This window comes from Hyla sarda, chromosome 10 (assembly GCF_029499605.1).
Source record: "Hyla sarda isolate aHylSar1 chromosome 10, aHylSar1.hap1, whole genome shotgun sequence".
In the NCBI taxonomy this organism is placed as follows: Eukaryota; Metazoa; Chordata; class Amphibia; order Anura; family Hylidae; genus Hyla; species Hyla sarda.
The window spans coordinates 55,560,090-55,581,141 of NC_079198.1; positions in this window are offsets into that span (position 1 = coordinate 55,560,090).

Here is a 21,052-nt window from a genome sequence, read left to right on the forward strand (position 1 = left end):
GAGTGAGGTGGCAGAGGTGCCACCCCTCCTATCTCTGCTATTGGTGGTCTAGACGCGACCACCAATAGCAGATCGGGGGCAGAGGGGTTTACTTTCGGTTTCCCCGTTCTGCCCACCCACAATAGGCGGGGCAGGACGGGGAAACCGACAGGGACCGGCGCTGAAGATCCACTTACCCATCGGCAACGGCAGCGGCGGCAGCAGGCGACGATCGGCGGAAGAAGAGGACGGCGACGCAGCTCCCTGGATCCGACGGAAGCTGGTGAGTTACTTAGCAACATCTGGAGGGCTACAGTCTGAGACCACTAAAGTGGTTTCTAAACTGTAACCCTCCAGATGTTGCAAAACTACAACTCCCAGCATGCCCAGGGAGCTGTTTAGGCATGCTGGGAGTTGCAGTTTTGCAACAGCTGGAGGTCTACAGTTTGAGACCACTGCACAGTGATCTCTATACTGTGCACCTCCAGATCTTGCAAAAATACAACTCCCAGCATGCCCACATAAAAGTTTGCTGTCTGGGCATGCTGGAAGTTGTAGTTTTGCAACATCTGGAGGTCCACAGTTTGGAGACCACTGTGCAGTGGTCTCTAAACTATAGCTCTCCAGATGTTGCAAAACTGCAACTCCCAGCATGCATAAACAGCAAACAGCTGTCTCTGCATGCTGGAAGTTGTAGTTGTGTACCTCCAGCTGTTGCATAACTACATCTCCCAGCATGCCTTTCGGCGATCAGTACATGCTGGAAGTTGAAGTTTTGCAACAGCTGGAGGCACACTGGTTGGAAAATACTGAGTTAGGTAACAGAACCTAACTGAAGGTTTTCCAACCAGTGTGCCTCCAGCTGTTGCAAAAGTACAACTCCCAGCATGCACGGTCTGTCAGTACTTGCTGGGAGTTGTAGTTTTGAAACAGCTGGAGGTTTGTCCCCCCATGTGAACGTACAGGGTACATTCACACTGGCGGGTTTACAGTAAGTTTACTACTTCAAGTATGAGCTGCGGCAAATTTTTCGCCGCAGCGCAAACTCCTAGCAGTAAATTCACTGTAAACCTCTGCCAGTGTGAACGTACCCTAAAAACACTACACTACACTACACTTAGACTTAATAAAGAGTAAAACACTACATATACACCCCCTTACACTGTCCCCCCAATAAAAATAAAAAAACGTATTGTACGGCAGTGTTTCCAAAACAGAGCCTCTAGCTGTTGCAAAACAACAACTCACAGCATTTCCGAACAGCCACTGACTGTCCAGGCATGCTGGGAGTTTAACAACAGCTGGAGGCACCCTGTTTGGGAATCACTGGCGTAGAATACCCCTATGTCCACCCCTGTGCAATCCCTAATTTAGTCCTCAAATGCGCATGGCGCTCTCTCACTTCAGAGCCCTGTCGTATTTCAAGGAAACAGTTTAGGGCCACATATGGGGTATCTCCATACTCGGGAGAAATTGCACTACTAAAGTTGGGGTCTACACCAGCCTGTTAGTGTAAAAAAAAACAAATTTTTACACTAACATGCTGGTGTTGTCCTTTACTTTTTATTTTCACGAGAGGTAAAAGAAAATTAAGACCCCCAAAATTTGTAACGCAATTTCTCCTGAGTACAGAAATACCCCATATGTGGGCGTAAAATGTTCTGCGGGCGCACAACAAGGCTCAGGAGTAAGAGCGCACCATGTACATTTGAGGCCTAAATTGGTGATTTGCACAGGGGTGGCTGATTTTACAGTGGTTCTGACATAAACCCAAAAAAATAAATACCCACATGTGACCCCATTTTGGAAACAATACCTCTCAAGGAACGTAACAAGGGGTATAGTGCACCTGAACACCCCACAGGTGTTTGACAAATTTTCATTAAAGTTGGATGGGAAAATGAAAAAAATATTTTTTTTCACTAAAATGCTGGTGTCACCCTAAATTTTTCATTTTCACAAGGGAAAATAGGAAAAAAGCCCCCCAAAATTTGTAACCCCATTTCTACTGAGTAAGAACATATCCCATATGTGGATGTAAAGTGCTCTATGGGTGCACTACAATGCTCAGAAGAGAAGGAGCGCCATTGTGATTTTGAAGAGAAAATTTGTACAGAATTGAAGGCCACTTGTGTTTACAAAGTACCCATGGTACCAGAACAATTGACCCCCCCCCACACATGTGACCCCATTTTGGAAACTACACCCCTCATGTAATGTAATAAGGTGTACAGTGAGCATTTACGCCCCACAGGTGTCTGACAGATATTTGGAACAGTGATCCGTGAAAATTAAAAATGTAATTTTCCATTTGCACAGCCCACTGTTCCAAAGATCTGTCAAACGCCAGTGGGGTGTAAATGCTCACTGCCCCACTTATTAAATTCTGTGAGGGGTGTAGTTTCCAAAATAGGGTCACATGTGGGGGGGTCCACTGTTCTGGCACCACGGGGGGCTTTGTAAATGCACATGGTCCCTGACTACCATTCCAAACAAATTCTCTTTTCAAAAGCTCAATGGTGCTCCTCCTCTTCTGAGCATTGTAGTTCGCCCGTAGTGCACTTCAGGTCAACTTATGGAGTACCTCCATACTCAGAAGAGATGGGGTTAAAAATTTTGAGGGGTATTTTCTGCTATTAACCCTTGCAAAATGTGAAATTTGGGTGGAAAAACAGATTTTAGTGAATTTTTTTTTTTTTTTACATATGCAAAAGTCGTGAAACCCCTGTGGGGTATTAAGGCTCACTTTATTCCTTGTTACGTTCCTCAAGGGGTCTAGTTTCCAAAATGGTATGCCACGTGTTTTTTTTTTTTGCTGTTCTGGCACCATAGGGGCTTCCTAAATGCGACATGCCCCCCGAGTAAAATTTGCTCTCAAAAAGCAAAATATCACTCCTTCTCTTCTGAGCATTGTAGTTTGCCCGTAGTGCACTTCAGGCCAACTTATGGGGTACCTCCATACTCAGAAGAGATGGTGTTACACATTTTGGGGGGTATTTTCTGCTATTAACCCTTGCAAAAATGTGAAATTTGGGGGAAAACACACATTTTAGTGAAAAAAAAGTTTTTTTTTTTTACATATGCAAAAGTCGTGAAACCCCTGTGGGGTATTAAGGCTCACTTTATTCCTTGTTACGTTCCTCAAGGGGTCTAGTTTCCAAAATGGTATGCCATGTGTTTTTTTTTTCCTGTTCTGGCACCATAGGGGCTTCCTAAATGCAACATGCCCCCCAAAAACCATTTCTGAAAAACGTACTCTCCAAAATCCCCTTGTCGCTCTTTCGCTTCTGAGCCCTCTACTGCGCCCGCCGAACAATTTACATAGACATATGAGGTATGTGCTTACTCGAGAGAAATTGGGCTACAAATATAAGTATACATTTTCTCCTTTTACCCCTTATAAAAATAAAAAAATTGGGTTTACAAGAACATGCGAGTGTAAAAAATGAAGCTTGTGAATTTTCTCCTTCACTTTGCTGCTAATCCTGTGAAACACCTAAAGGGTTAAAACACCTACTAAATGTCATTTTGAATACTTTGGGGGGTGCAGTTTTTATAATGGGGTCATCTGTGGGGTATTTCTAATATGAAGACCCTTCAAATCCACTTCAAACCTGAACTGGTCCCTGAAAAATAGTGAGTTTGAAAATTTTGTGAAAAATTGGAAAATTGCTGCTGAACTTTGAAGCCCTCTGGTGTCTTCCAAAAGTAAAAACACGTCAATTTTATGATTCAAACATAAAGAAGACATATTGGAAATGTGAATATTTTTTTTTTTTTGAATATCCATTTTCCTTACAAGCAGAGAGCTTCAAAGTTAGAAAAATGCTAAATTTTCAAATTTTTCATCAAATTTTGTGATTTTTCACCAAGAAAGGATGCAAGTTACCACAAAATGTTACCACTATGTTAAAGTAGAATATGTCACGAAAAAACTATCTCGGAAACAGAATGATAACTAAAAGTATTCCAGAGTTATTAATGTTTAAAGTGACAGTGGTCAGATGTGCAAAAAACACTCTGGTCCTAAGGTGTAAAATGGCCTTAAGGGGTTAAAATATAGGATAGTTGATTTAACCCTTAATTACCCCCATATGTGAGGGTCGGGGTTTTATTTTATTTTTTTTGTCCCATGCAAATCAATGGAAAATATATGTTCCCACATAACTTCCGTACAGCTGGAGATATTTCAATAATACCTGGTTCACATATTACTTATATGTCAAATAAAAAGATATGGTAGTTAAATTAACTCTTACCTACACCCTTTCATAAAAGATGGGTTTTTGTTTCAAGTCCCATGCGAGTGTATGGGACTTCCAGTACCTTACTCCACAAGCTCAGCTCTGCATCTCCTGGTGAATGTGTCAATCCAGTTTGCAAGCCCCACCCCATCTCACAAAGAGAGGAGTTCAGGGTGAGGACGGGATATGAGGACGGGACAGGAGGTCGGGATAGGAGGTCGCAATAGGAGGTCAGGATAGGAGGTCAGGACATGAGGACGGACTTTGAGGACAGGATATGAGGTCGAGATAGGAGGACAGGATAGGTGGTCGGGAAATGAGGACGGGATATGAGGTCAAGATAGGAGGTCGGGATATGAGGATGGGATAGGAGGACAGGATATGAGGTTGAGATATGAGGACGGGATATGAGATCGAGAAATGAGGACGGGAAATGATGTTGAGATGGGAGGACGGGATATGAGGTTGAGATATGAAGACGGAATATGAGGACGGGATAGGAGGTCGGGATATGAGGTCGGTATATGAGGGCGGGATATGAGGTCGAGATAGGAGCATGGGATAGGAGGTCGGGATATGAGGACGGGATATGATGTCGAGATAGGAGGTCGGGATATGAGGACAGGATATGAGGTCGAGATAGGAGGTTGGGATATGAGTATGGGATAGGAGGACGGGATATGAGGTCGAGATATGAGGACGGGATAGGAGGTCAGCATATGAGTTCGAGATATGATGACAGGATATAAGGACAGGATATGAGGTTGAGATGTGAGGACTAGATAGGAGGTCGAGATATGAGGTCAGGATATGAGGATGGGATATGAAGACAGGATATGAAGTTGAGATAGGACGGGATAGGAGGTCGGGATATGAGGTCGGGATATGAGGACGGGATATGAGGTCGGGATTTGAGGACGGGATATGGGGTTGGGATAGGACAACAATATATGAGGACGGGATAAGAAGTCAAAAGCTTCCTCCTTTGTCTATTTTCCTCCCCAACAAGGATTAGGAAGGAAAAACTGGGCAACGCCAGGTACTCAGCTAATATATATATATATATATATATATATATATATATATATATATATATTAGGGATGCACCGATATATCGGCGGCCGATACATATCGGCCAAAAATAGCTATTTCGGGGAAATGCCGAAACAACAAAAAATGTGCCGATAATGACTCACCTCCCCTGCCTGCCCACAGCATAAGTTACAAACACTGCCAGTGGCAGAGGCACTCGTGGGGGGTGCAGGGGGTGCCGGCCACACCGGGCGCAACATCTGGGGGGCGCGCTCTCCGGGATAGGAATACTTATTTTTTAGTGCCCGGGCCGGCTCCCGTGTGTGGCTGCAGGCGGGGGCTGACCAGAGCATATAAAACCTAATACTGTATACTAAAAACCAGGGGGCCTCCAGCTGTTGTGAAACTACAACTCCCAGCATGCCCGGACCGGCAAAGTCTGTCCGGGCATGCTGTGATTTGTAGTTTCAGAACAGCTGGAGGCACCCTGGTTTTTAGTATACAGTATTAGTTTTATATGCTCTGGTCGGCCCCCGCCTGCAGCCACACACGGGAGCCGGCCCGGGCACATAAAAAGAAGTATTCCTAATCCTATCCCGGACATCCCTGTGTCCCGAAAAATCTTTTCGGGACATAAGGATGTCCGCTGGTCACTCACCATTCCCCGGCGTCCTCCTGCGATCCTCCTTCGGTCCCTCGCTTCTCTGCCTCTATGGTCGTACGCGCGGGACGTCACTGATGTCCCGTGCGTACAACCATAGAGACGCAGGAGGACCGCAGGATCGTCAAAGGTGAACGCGCGCTGGCCGGGGCCTGGTAAGTGAACGGCGGCGCGTCATCTTCTTGAGTGTTCCGGTCACCGCTCCTCCGGTCCCGGAACCTACTGCTATGGCCCATAGGCCATAGCAGTAGATGTGACCCCAGGCTGGAGGAGCGGTGACCGGAACACTGTGGGGGCAGCAGTACATACATACAGCCTGCAGCCATACACTGTATATGGCTGGAAGCTGCATGTCTGTGGGATGGGGGGAAGCTGCCTACTATTGTGGGGGAACTGCTGACCTAATGTGGGGGGGAGCTGCCTATAAATGTGGGGGGAGCTGCCTAATATTGTTGGGGTGGAGCTGCCTAATATTGTGGGGGGGAGCTGCCTACAAATGTGGGGGGAGCTGCCTAATATTGTGGGGGGGAGCTGCCTACAAATGTGGGGGGAGCTGCCTAATATTGTTGGGGGAGCTGCCTAATATTGTTGGGGGAACTGCCTAATATTGTGGGGGGGAGCTGCCTACAAATGTGGGGGGAGCTGCCTAATATTGTTGGGGGGAGCTGCCTGATATTGTGGGGGAACTGCCTACTATTGTGGGGAACCTGCCTACTATTGTGGGGGAACTGCTGACCTAATGTGGGGGGAGCTGCCTAATATTGTTGGGGGGAGCTGCCTAATATTGTGGGGGAACTGCCTACTATTGTGGGGAACCTGCCTACTATTGTGGGGGAAATGCTGACCTAATGTGGGGGAGCTGCCTACTATTGTGGGGGAGCTGCCTACTATTGTGGGGGAGCTGCCTACTATTGTGGGGGAGCTGCCTACTAATGTGGGGGAACTCCTGACCTAATGTGGGGGAGCTGGCAATCTAATGTGGGGGAATCTAATCTAATGAGCGGAGCGCTGCATTTTACCAGAAGACGGGTAGAAGTCATTTTCGGTATCGGTTTCGGCCGGATATTTTTTTTTTATTTCGGTTTCGTTTCGGTTTTGAAATTTCCATTTCGGTGCACCTCTAATATATATATATATATATATATATATATATATATATATATATATATGCACACAGTGCGGAGAACAAGTATTCAATAAACTGCCGATTTTCCAGGTTTTCCTACTTACAAAGCATGTAGAGTTCTCTAAGTTTTATCATTGGTATCTTCAACTGTGAGAGACCAAATCTAAAACAAAAATCCAGAAAAATTTACAATTTATTGCATGACATAAGAGTTTGATACATCAGAAAAGCATACTGTAACTTCATATTTGGTACAGAAACTTCTGTTTGCAATTACAGAGATCATACATTTCCTGTAGTTCTTGACCAGGTTTGCACACACTGCAGCAGGGATTTTGGCCCACTCCTCCACACAGACTTTCTCTAGATCCTTCAGGTTTTGGGGCTGTCGCTGGACAATACCGACTTTCAGCTTCCTCCAAAGATTTTCTATTGGGTTTAGGTCTGGAGACTGGCTAGGCCACTCCAGGACCTTGAGATGCTTCTTACTGATCCACTGCTTAGTTGCCCTGGCTGTGTGTTTGGGTCGTTATGATGCTGGAAGACCCAGCCATGACCCATCTTCATTGCTCATACTGAGGGAAGGAGGTTGTTGGCCAAGATCTTGCGATACTTGGCCCTATTCATCCTCCCCTCAATGTGGTGCAGCCGTCCTGTCCCCTTTGCAGAAAAGCAGTCCCAAAGAATAATGTCTCCACCTCCATGCTTCATGGTTGGGATGGTGTTCTTGAGGTTGTAATTGTCCTCCTTCTTCTTCCAAATAAGACTAGTGCAGTTTAGACCTAAAAGCTCTATTTTTGTTTCATCAGACCACATGACCTTCTCCCATTATAACTCTGGATCATCCAGATAGTCATTGGCAAACTTCAGATGGGCCTGGACATGCACTGACTTGAGCAGTGGAATCTTGCGTTCACCTCAGAATTTAAATCCATGGTTGGTATGTGATCAAATACTTATGTCATGCAATAAAATGCTAATACATTTTTTAAGAAATGATACAATGTGATTTTCTGGATTTTTGTTTTAGATTCCATCTCTCACAGTTGAGGGGTACCTATGATAAAAATTACAGACCTCTGCATGAAAACCTGTAAAATCGGAAGTGTATCAAATACTTGTTCTTCCCACTGTATTTCAATGTAGCAGAGATGACTGTGTTCTGCTTCCCTAATGTAGTAAAGGCGACTTTCGGTTCTCTTTTTCTGGCCATGTTTCATTTCTAGCCATGTTCCTTGATCCTTGGCAGGTTGCGTTTCTTCCAGTGAATCCAGTGTCTTGTCCTTATCTTGATCTTAGGTTGTATCCTGTATCCTGATTTCCATCATGTTGTTCCTGATGGAGTTTTGTAGGTGGTGAAGTCCTAATCCGAGCCTTTGCTTTGGTCATGGTGTTATTCCATTCCTGCTTTAGATATGCAATAATCCGGTTCCATTGACCCCACAAGGCCACTGTGATTGGGTTACCTGCAGTCACCTGGCTGCATCCCTTTTGCGGGTCGACACCTCTCTCGGTAGCTCTCCACTTTGGAGTAATATCCTCCTTCTCCTCTTTTGTTCTCTCCTTTCCTCCTATGTAGATGTCTTCTTCTTTCTCTTCCTACTACAGCCCATGTTGAGTCCGAGTCTTCAGCTGGGCACTAACAAAAGAAATCAATCATCATTAATCTGGCAAAAAAATAAAACTTTATTTGACCTTTCGCTCTAGCTCATAGAAAATGTTCCCCCATATAGTTTGTATGTAAGGACATTTCCAGATTATATAGAGATAATTTGCGTTCAGCCTGGGATTTTGGACATACTGAAGCTCCATTGATAAACCTTTTATGTAAAGTCAAGCGGGGAACAATAACTTCTATGAATTATCCTAAATGGAGTAAGTTTATATTGATAATTATTGAAAGCCATATCATCATTTTCCCATGTACTCTTCCATGTCCTTGCATGCAATAGTCCAAAATCCTCTCCCAAATAGATTTATCAATCCTTAGTGACAACAAACATTAAATACAGTTGTCACGATTCGGCTTACGGGTTGTGGATCCGCTGTGTCAGCGAGGGATTGGCGTGGACCGTGCTAGTGGACCGGTTCTAAGAGGCTACTGGTTTTCACCAGAGCCCGCCGCAAAGCGGGATGGTCTTGCTGCGGCAGTAGCAACCAGGTCGTATCCACTAGCAACGGCTCAACCTCACTGACTGCTGAGAAGGCGTGGGACAGAAGGACTAGGCAGAGGCAAGGTCAGACGTAGCAGAAGGTCGGGGGCAGGCGGCAAGGTTCGTAGTCAGGATGGATAGCAGAAGTTCAGGTACACAGGCTTTGGACACACTAAACGCTTTCACTCGCACAAGGCAACAAGATCCGGCAAGGGAGTGCAAGGGAGGAGATCAGATATAGCCAGGGAGCAGATGGAAGCCAATTCAGCTAATTGGGCCAGGCACCAATCATTGGTGCACTGGCCCTTTAAGTCTCAGAGAGCTGGCGCGCGCGCGCCCTAGAGAGCGGAGCCGCGCGCGCCAGCACATGACAGCAGGGGACCGGGACGGGTAAGTGACCTGGGATGCGATTCGCGAGCGGGCGTGTCCCGCTGTGCGAATCGCATCCCCGACGGCCATGACAGTGCAGCGCTCCCGGTCAGCGGGACTGACCGGGGAGCTGCAGGGAGAAAGACGCCGTGAGCGCTCCGGGGAGGAGCGGGGACCCGGAGTGCTAGGCGTAACAGTACCCCCCCCCTTAGGTCTCCCCTTTTTTTTGTCCGGTGACTGCCTCCCCTGGGATGAGGACACCGGGAAAGAATGGATGGTTTCCTCAACGGCAGGCAGTACAGCAGGAGTTGGAATGGGGAGGGAGGGCAGAGGGTGAAGCTTGGCACGGGGCAGGGAGACACAAGGACGGGAGCCATGAGGAGGCACAGAGGCTTGCCTGACGGGACTGGGAGGGGGGGAGAGGCACTTCCTGTGGCAGGCAGAGTCCCAGTTCCTGATCTCCCCGGTGGTCCAATCAAGGGTGGAAGAATGAAGCCGGAGCCATGGCAGACCGAGGAGGACCTCAGAGGTACAGTCGGGGAGAACGAAGAGCTCAATCCTCTCGAGGTGGGGTCCAATAGACATCAGGAGGGGTTCTGTGCAGTAACGCACGGTGCAGTCCAATCTGGCTCCGTTGACCGCGGAAATGTAGAGCGGCTTGACGAGACGGGTCACCGGGATGCTGAATTTATTCACAAAGGACTCCAATATAAAATTCCCAGAGGCACCAGAGTCCAAGCAGGCCACGGCTGAAAGGGAGGAGTTGGCTGAAGGAGAAATCTGCACGGGCACCGTGAGACGTGAAGAAGCAGACTTAGAACCAAGAGACGCCACACCCACGTGAGCTGGGTGCGTGCGTGCGTTTCCCAGGCGTGGAGGACGGATAGGGCAATCCACCAAGAAATGCTCGGTACTGGCACAGTACAGACAGAGATTTTCTTCTCTACGGCGATTCCTCTCTTCCTGGGTCAGGTGAGACCGATCCACTTGCATGGCCTCCTCGGCGGGAGGCCCAGGCGTAGACTGCAAAGGATGCTGTGGGAGAGGTGCCCAGAGATCTAAGTCTTTTTCCTGGCGGAGCTCTTGGTGTCGCTCAGAAAAACGCATGTCAATGCGGGTAGCCAAATGGATGAGTTCTTGGAGGTTGGCAGGAATCTCTCGTGCGGCCAGCACATCCTTGATGCGACTGGATAGGCCTTTTTTAAAGGTCGCGCAGAGAGCCTCGTTATTCCATGATAACTCGGAAGCAAGAGTACGGAATTGGATGGCGTACTCGCCCACTGAAGAATTACCCTGGACCAGGTTCAACAGGGCAGTCTCGGCAGAAGAAGCTCGGGCTGGCTCCTCGAAGACACTCCGGACTTCAGCGAAGAAGGACTGGACTGTGGCTGTGGCAGGATCATTGCGGTCCCAGAGCGGTGTGGCCCAAGACAAGGCCTTTCCTGAAAGAAGGCTTACTACGAACGCCACCTTAGACCGTTCTGTAGGAAACAAGTCCGACAACATCTCCATATGCAGGGAACACTGAGACAAAAATCCACGGCAGAGTTTAGAGTCCCCGTCAAATTTGTCCGGCAGGGACAAGCGTAGGTTAGGAGCGGCCACTCGCTGCGGAGGAGGTGCAGGAGCTGGCGGAGGAGATGGTTGCTGCTGTAGCAGAGGCAGAAGTTGCTGTAACATGGCGGTCAACTGCGACAGCTGCTGTCCTTGTTGGGCAATCTGCTGCGATTGCTGAGCGACCACCGTGGGAAGATCAGCGAGACTTGGCAGCGGCACCTCAGCGGGATCCATGGCCGGATCTACTGTCACAATTCGGCTTACGGGTTGTGGATCCGCTGTGTCAGCGAGGGATTGGCGTGGACCGTGCTAGTGGACCGGTTCTAAGAGGCTACTGGTTTTCACCAGAGCCCGCCGCAAAGCGGGATGGTCTTGCTGCGGCAGTAGCAACCAGGTCGTATCCACTAGCAACGGCTCAACCTCACTGACTGCTGAGAAGGCGTGGGACAGAAGGACTAGGCAGAGGCAAGGTCAGACGTAGCAGAAGGTCGGGGGCAGGCGGCAAGGTTCGTAGTCAGGATGGATAGCAGAAGTTCAGGTACACAGGCTTTGGACACACTAAACGCTTTCACTGGCACAAGGCAACAAGATCCGGCAAGGGAGTGCAAGGGAGGAGATCAGATATAGCCAGGGAGCAGATGGAAGCCAATTAAGCTAATTGGGCCAGGCACCAATCATTGGTGCACTGGCCCTTTAAGTCTCAGAGAGCTGGCGCGCGCGCCCTAGAGAGCGGAGCCGCGCGCGCCAGCACATGACAGCAGGGGACCGGGACGGGTAAGTGACCTGGGATGCGATTCGCGAGCGGGCGCGTCCCGCTGTGCGAATCGCATCCCCGACGGCCATGACAGTGCAGCGCTCCCGGTCAGCGGGACTGACCGGGGAGCTGCAGGGAGAAAGACGCCGTGAGCGCTCCGGGGAGGAGCGGGGACCCGGAGCGCTAGGCATAACAACAGTATTCGTACTTCTTCACTGTTTGTACCAATTGCATGTTGATGTGTTTATTTGTCTGCTAATTTTCCAACCCATTCCTTACACATGTGGTGTCCACTGGGTGTTAGCAGTTGTACCTTGTTCACATTGTGACGCCAGGGCACCATTTATACAATCCATGGTCCAAAGTTGGGAGACAGTCTTCCTGGGCAAGACATGATGAGAAAATAAACCCATCGACATAAGGTTATGGTTAACTGCCTTTACTGAGCTTGTGAAGTTGGTATAACACAAACAGCTAGCTTTAGTGTGAGAGTGCAGTGTAGCCCTTGCTAGCCTTGTTGCTGTTTATGTTTCTGGTAGCTAGGGTCCTTCCAAGACAATGTAGACTATTCTGCAAGGGCATGCAATCCTCCCACGAGTGACACTTGTAGAATGACCAGGTAGTAAGATTTAAACTGAAGTAGGCCTCTACTTAGGACACACGACACAGCACACCTGAGCTTAGCTGTTGCTCATGAATTAGCCTGTTGAATGAAACTAGACAGGCTAATGTGCAGTACTAGGCTGACTAACCCCTCCCCTGTACTTCACTACACAGAGGAGACTTTTGGGGTCACATTGGCTCACATGGGGGTTCATATTTTTAAAGGCATATTAACATGTCAAACATACATACATGGAACCATAAGAAAATTAATTTAATATAATATAAAACATATATTATATATAAAATATATATATTTTTATATTACACTATTCACATAATTGCTAGGGGGCCCAACACCCTGTGCTGCCAGGCTGCCCGAGACAGCCCAAAACCACGGGACAGCCACTTGTGCTGGGACACCACAAACTACCTCTCTAAAATACAGCCGCACACTGCGCCCAGTCCTGGCGGTTGAGGGACGATGAACGGCAGTCCTGGGGTAGGAGATTGGAGACTCTTTGTTTTCACTCTGTTGTGCCCATTGGGTAAATGTGGTACAGTAAAGTGACCTTATAACTGCGCTCCAACAGTTAAACACACATGACATACGGACATAAAACAGTACTCTAATGTACACCACATGTTGCAGTGGGACAATTCTGAGGGAACTCCTAAAGGTGGACCGGCGCTGCCGTAGGCTAGCATTTAGCAACCAGTCGAATGCCACGGGGCCCTTCGGCTTCTAGCACTTCTCCCCACAATGTGAATTGAGTCCTCCTTCATGGCCACATCCTGGGACAAATAAAGACAGCAAACAGACACCTCCTTCAACAACAATTTACTACCAAGGTGCCACATTGAATTTCGGTGCCCTCCTGTGCTTCAGGAAACACTTAAGATAGGGTACATGAAACATAGAAAGAAGGATATGCATCCTGACTAGTTATGAAAAAGGTATTTTACTGTTACGTCTTGCGCTCAGGCCGCACGTCCGGGCCCTGAGCGCATTGTCCTCTCTCCTCCTCTGGCCGGCGGGGCTGGGATTCGCACTGCGGAACACGCCCTCATGCGAACCCCAGCCTGTCACTCACCTCTGTCCCCTGCTGTTTCCTTACAACTCCGGCGCGCGTGTCCCTGTCTCCTAGGGCGCGCGTGTGTCGGAGCTCTCAGATTTTAAGGCCCAGTGTGCCCGCAATTATGTTTTGCACCTGCACGTTCATTATAAGTTTCTGCACCTCCTCCCACTCTCTGCCGGATCTTTGTTTGCCTTTGTGCCTGAGAGAAAGTTGAATTCCGTGTTTCCTTGTCGTGTACCAGACCTTGCATTCCGTGACCTGACTGTGATTCCAGCCGCCTGCCTATTGACCTTCTGCTACCCTACTGACTACGCTCCTGTGCCACCATCCCTGACCTCCCGCTAGCCTGAGTTCGTCTTGCCTCAAGGGGTAGCGACCTGGGTGCCGCCAGCCGCAGCTAGTCCATCCCGCTTTGCGCGGGGCTCTGGGGAAAACCAGTGGCACCTTAGACTCCGCTAACTGGTACAGCCCGCGTCATCTGCCACACAGGTCCAGCGGATCCACTACATCTCCAGCTCCAGACCACAGTGGTGTCATAGATCTACTATCTACTGAATGCCAGTCGACTGCGGTGAGTCTTACAGTAAGATCCGGCCCTGGAACCTGCTGAGGTACCTCTGCCAGAGGTTTCGGACCTTCCTTCCATTGTGGTCTGTCAGTCGCAACAGTTGGCCCATCAGGCGCAGCAATTAAATAGACTATCCGCCATGATGCAGCAACTTCTGACCATGCAACAGCAGTCGCAATCTGCAGTTTCCTCCAGATCAAAGCTTCGCCTTTCCCTTCCCAAGAAGTTTGACGGAGATCCTAAGTTGTATTGAGGCTTTGTGACTCAGTGCTCCATGCACCTGGAGCTCATAGCAGGTCTGTTCCCGTCGGAACGTGCAAAGGTTGTGTTTTTGGTCAGTCTCTTGTCTGGAAAGGCCCTGGCCTGGGCTACTCCTCTCTGGGATCGCAGTGATCCAATTTCCTCTAATCTCATGGCCTTCTTAGCTGAGTTCTGCAGTGTTTTTGAAGAACCCGCACAAGCCTCCTCTGTCGAGACCGCTCTTCTTAACCTAAGACAAGTGGTTTCTTCCGTGGGTGACTATACTGTCCAGTTTCGTACCCTTGCTTCAGAATTGTCATGGAACGATAAAGCCTTTTGTGCTACATTCAAAAAAGCACTGTCCAGCAGAATAAAGGATGTCCTTGCTGCACGAGATACTCCGTGTAACCTGTCTGATCTGATCCGTTAAGCCACACGTATTGATGTGCGTTTTGCCAAAAGACAGGAGGAACTTCGTAATGAAAGAGAACCAACCCAAACATGGTGTTATATTCACTTGGCACCCGTGTTTCAACATCCACATCTTCAGTCTTCAGTGCCTCTTGCCGCACAGGCTATGCAAGTGGATCATACTCACCTAACCCAGCAGGAGAGATCCCGACGACGCAATATGAATTTGTGGCTATATTGTGCCAGTCCGGAGCACTTTCTCAAAGACTGTTCTTCCCTTCCACAGCATCCGGAAAAACGCTTGCACCTGGGACACGTAGGAGAGGCGTCCCTGGGTGTGAATACTACCTCTCCTCGTTTGTGTATCTCTGTTCAAGTCCTGTTCAAACTTCATTCTTCCCTTCAGCATTCTTGGACTCTGGTTCCATTGGCAACTTCATTGATGCCTCTCTCATGCATGAATATCGTCTACCTGTGAGTCGCCTTGTCAAGCCCCTGTTCATCTCTTCTGTCAATGGAAAAAATCTGGTCTGTAAAGTGTTGTACCGCACAGATTCTCTTCTCATGCAGTTGGGAGTCTCGCATAAGGAAAGGATTGAATTATACGTACTTCCTCATTGTACTTCACAGATACTTCTCGATCTTCCCTGGCACCAACATCATTCCCCGCAGCTTGACTGGAAGTCTGGAGAGATCACTCGCTGGGGTCAGTGCTGTCAAAGTCGTTCTCTGGTGCAGGTCCTGCCTAAAGTAGTTTCTTCCTTACCTCCTATGCCTGGTCTGCCTTCCCCTTATCAAGATTTTCATGATGTATTTTGCGAAAAACAGGCCGAAACTTTACCTCCGCAGCATCCTTGCGATTGCCCCATTGATTTACAGCCTGGGACTATGCCTCCTCGTGGTAGAATCTATCCTCTGTCTGTACCCGATACTCAAGCCATGCAAAAGTATATCCAAGAGAACCTCCAAAAAGGATTAATCCGAAAATCCTCTTCACCTGCTGGAGCCGGGTTCTTCTTTGTGGGCAAGAAGGATGGTTCTCTCCGCCCATGTGTTGATTACAGAGGTCTCAACAAAATCACGATCAAAAATCGTTATCCTCTTCCTCTTAACTCTGAACTCTTTGATCATCTCCGAGGGGCCAAGGTCTTCTCCATATTGGATTCACGTGTAGCTTATAATCTGATTCGAATTCGAGAGGGAGACGAATGGAAACAGCTTTCAATGCCCGAGATGAACATTTTGAGTATTTCATGATGCCTTTCGGTCTTTGTAATGCTGCAGCTGTATTTCAGGAATTCGTCAATTATATCTTCCGTGACCTTCTCTATACCTGTTTTGTTGTGTATCTTGATGACATCCTGATCTATTCTTCCAACCTGCAATAGCATCGTATTCATGTTTGCCAGGTCCTTCGACGCCTCCGGAGGAATCATCTCTACACTAAACTGGAGAAATGCCTTTTTGAGAAATCCAGTCTCCCATTTCTTGGTTATATTGTGTCTCATCATGGTCTGCAAATGGATCCTGGAAAACAGTCTGCAGTTTTGGATTGGCCTCGCCCTACCGGTCTTCAGGCTATTCAACGTTTCCTGGGATTTGCCAACTATTACAGTCAGTTCATCCCACATTTCTCTTCTCTGGTCGCTCCCATTGTAGCCCTCCCCAGAAAGAACTCTAACCCTAAATCATGGCCTCCTGAGGCCGAAGAGGCATTCTCCAGCCTAAAATCTGCCTTTGCTTCTGCTTCCGTGCTTTCAAGACCTGATCCAGAAAGACCTTTTGCCATGGAGGTTGACGCTTCGTCCATAGGAGCTGGAGTCATTCTTACCCAGAAAAACTCCAAGGGTAAAACTGTAACCTGTAGATTCTTTTCAAAAACTTTGTGCCAGCAGAAAGGAATTACTCCATCAGAGATTGAGAACTACTAGCTATAAAACTCGCACTAGAAGAGTGGCAACATTTGTTGGAAGGATCTCCTCATCCGATCAGTATCTGCTCTGACCACAAGAATCTTCTGTACCTCCAGTCTACTCAGCATTTAAACCCACGATAGGCAAGGTGGTCATTGTTCATCTCAAGGTTTAATTTTTTTCATTCATTTCCTTCCAGCTAACAAGAACATCAGAGCTGATGCCCTTTCCAGATCCTCTTAAGTTGTGGGTTTGGATTCTACACCAAGGCATATTATCCCTCCAGACCGTCGATTTCCGCAGCTCCTGCCAATCTTCTGCAGGTACCTCCTGGTAAAACCTTTGTACCTGTCAGATTGAGACGCAAAGTCTTGAAATTGGGTCATTCTTCTTTGTTGGCTGGTCATCCTGGAGTATGTAAAACGTTTCTTTTAATCTCCCGACATTACTGGTGGCCGAATCTGGAACGCGATGTCTCTGAATTTGTACGATCCTGTGTCACCTGGGCTCGTGACAAGACCCCTCGACAGAGGCCCGCAGGACTCTTGCAGCCATTGTTCATTCCTGAGACTCCATGGACTCACATTGCTATGTGTGATAGCCTGGGGGAGTAGGGTATATGGGGTGTAGCTGTGCAGTGACTAAAGGGTGTCTGGTTAACCCTTGCTATTCGTGATGCCAGGGTGAGGGCTCCTCTGTAATGCTTGTCCTGCCACCACCCTTCCCAATAGCGATAGGGAGGTAGAGAATAATAGAATGTCCACAACCGGAGAGTTTGCTGAAAACAGTTGTAACTTTTTCTGAAGATTTTATGCAAGCTTCATAACTGGAACAGTCTCTATACATGCAACTTCTCTAGGAGATTGACAAAGGTTGGGACCTTAAGCAATTTTGACAGACATTTATCAAGCGATTAAGTAAAAAAAATTTTACTAAAAATTTCGCACAAATGTTGCACCTGTGACTACACGATTTTTCGTGCGACATTTTGACTGGAAAGCGAGAAAAGCAAGTTTTCCAAAACTCAACTACCGTATATACTCGAGTATAAGCCTACACGAGTATAAGCCGAGACCCCTAATTTCAACCCAAAATCCCATGAAAAGTTATTGACTCGAGTATAAGCCTAGGGTGGGAAATACATCATCCCCCCCTGTCATCATCCAGACCCGTCATTAACATCCTCATCATCATCACCGCCTGTCATCATCCAGACCCTCATCATCATCACCTGTCATCATCCCCTTGTCATCATCCACACATCCCCCCTTCATCATCCCCTTGTCATCATCCCCACCCCCCTTCATCATCCCCTTGTCATCATCCCCACCCCCCTTCATCATCCCCTTGTCATCATCCCCACCCCCCTTCATCATCCCACACCCCCCTTCATAATCCTCTTATCATCCCACACCCCCCCTTCATCATCCTCTTCTCATCATCCGCCCTCAGTGGTCTTCAACCTGCGGACCTCCAGAGGTTTCAAAACTACAACTCCCAGCAAGCCCGGGCAGCCATCGGCTGTCCGGGCTTGCTGGAAGTTGTAGTTTTGAAACCTCCGGAGGTCCGCAGGTTGAAGACCACTGCGGCCTTCGACATCATCCAGCCCCCTCTCACCCCCCTTTAGTTCTGTACAGTACTCACCTCTGCTCGGCGCTGGTCCGGTGCTGCAGGGCTGTCCGGTGAGGAGGGCGTCCGGTGGGATAGTGGTTCCAGGCTGCTATCTTCACCGGGGGCGCCTCTTCTCCGCGCTTCCGGCCCGGAATAGAGGCGTTGCCTTGACAATGACGCAGAAGTACGTTGGCAATGAACGTACCTCTGCATCGTTGTCAAGGCAACGTGACTATTCTGGGGCCGGGCCCGAAGCGCTTAGAAGAGGCCTCCCCGGTGAAGATAGCAGCCCGGAACCACTATCCCACCGGACGACCTACTCACTGGACAGCCCTGCAGCACCGGACCAGCGCCGAGCGGAGGTGAGTACTGTACAGAACTAAAGGGGGGTGAGAGGGGGCTGGATGATGTCGAAGGCCGCAGTTGTCTTCAACCTGCGGACCTCCGGAGGTTTCAAAACTACAACTCCCGGCAAGCCCGGACAGCCGATGGCTGCCCGGGCTTGCTGGGAGTTGTAGTTTTGAAACCTCTGGAGGTCCGCAGGTTGAAGACCACTGCGGGTGGAGAGTTCACTCGAGTATAAGCCGAGGGGGGTGTTTTCAGCACGAAAAATCGTGCTGAAAAACTCGGCTTATACTCGAGTATATACGGTACATATTAATAATTTTAAAATGGACTACGGGTAGTCTGGTATTCATTAACTGCGATAGTTGCAACTGCGCAAAAAAAAGTCGCAACAAGGTTAAAAATTTAATAAATTTACTCCAGCTCAAACATGGAGCAGAAAAAGCTACAACTAAAGTAAAAAAGAAAAAATGCTTACGTGAAAGAAATTTAGCAACAGGCTGAAACCAGTTGATAAATAAGTCACACTTAAGCAAAAAAAAGTTAAGAAAAAATTACTAAAAAAAGGAATACATAAGCAAACATTGATAAATGTCCCCCTTAGAGTCTTTAGGATGATATGCGCTGTTCCATTGGATTTAGGGAATTTGGTTGCGGTCCAGTAGTCACGCTAGCTTTAGCGGGTATTAGTTTAGAACTCACGGTTTAGTTCAGCTGAGGCCGGCAGGTTTTCTGGCCTAGCGTGTCTTTGAAAGTTGCGAAGATCTGTCCTGCTAGTCCGGCATCCACGAGAGCAGCAACACAATAGAGCGATAATTGGATACAGCTCCCTTATATGGGCAGGGGCTGGACTAGAGCTAATTGGTCCAATACATGTGTCAATCACCATTACAAAGGGTTATGGGTAGCATGTGACCCATGGACCTCCAAAGGTCCTCCAATATACCATAGAGGATTAAACATAGTCACATGACCGAAGGTCCTGCAACGCTAACGAGGTAAGTACTCTATATATTATCTTAAATACACACATCATTAAATACATACAAATATAAACACTATAGAATTAGAGTAGAAGAGAGGCGACTAGGGGCTGTCCCACCTGGGGAACCCTACCTGAGCGTAGCAACTCTGACTTTGGGGACCACCACACTAGGTACGGTATGCAATACGGTACCGGGACACCACATATGGATTTTATTTCCGATCTTCCGCCATCTCATAACAAAACAATTATCTGGGTTGTGGTTGATCGGTTTTCTAAAATGGCTCATTTTATTCCACTTCCCGGTCTCCCATCAGCCCCACAACTGGCGAAGCACTTCTTACTCCATATCTTCCATCTGCATGGTCTTCCAGAACGTATTGCCTTGGGTCATGGAGTTCGGTTTGTGTCTAAACTTTGGCGAGCTCTGTTCCTGCCATGACATCAGCTTGGATTTCTCCTCTGCCTATCACCCCCAGTCCAATGGTCAGGTGGAGAGGGTATACAAAAAAAATACAATTTACCAATGAGAAGTGCCTAAAAGTTAAATTTTATTAAGGTCACTGTTAAAAACCACCATAACAAAATAAGTGCTCCAAAGAAGAAATAACAAATAACAAACTTCACCACTTGTAGAGCAACGGAGGGTAAGTGGTAATATTCACCACCTAACATAGAGTTCCACAGTCCAAACGCTCACAAGCGCAATGCTGTACAATAATATACGACTCAACACGTTTCTACTGAGTGTGGCCTCAGCATCATCAGGAGAGTACAAATACCTTAATATGTAAAGTTACAAGGGGTAATTGCACGTGGTAGGGTTATTTATTGCACTTGCACAAACAAATGATATTGCACAGGCTTGGGTAAATATTGCACATAATAACAATTGTACATAATAAATTGCACAGCCACAATATTGCACTTACCCTATTTCTGTACACTGTGTGCTCTCAGTGCACTCTAGTACAAATAGCAGGCTGTAGTGAATGATCACATGGCACATAAATATACAATGCCCCAGTATATAACATTCAGTGAATTGCACAAGCCCCCACTCTATTGCACAATTGATATTACACACTATCCCCAACCATGCTGCACCTGAGTAAACTTCCTCCTCTTACTCACGGCACCCCTCGAATACTCTGCGGAGCAGCGCTCAGTAGAGCTATCCTACGTCTGGTCTCGGCCATGGCAGAGGCTATTGCCGAGACCGGACGCAGGATTGCTCCATATTTACCCTAGCCTGTGCAATATAATTTGTTCAATAAATTACCCTACAATGTGCAATTACCCCTTGTAAATTTACATATTAAGATATATGTACTGCAGTAGAAACGCGTTGAGAGTCATATATTATTGTACAGTGTTGTGCTTGTGAGTATTTGGACTGTGGAACTGTATGTTAGGTGGTGA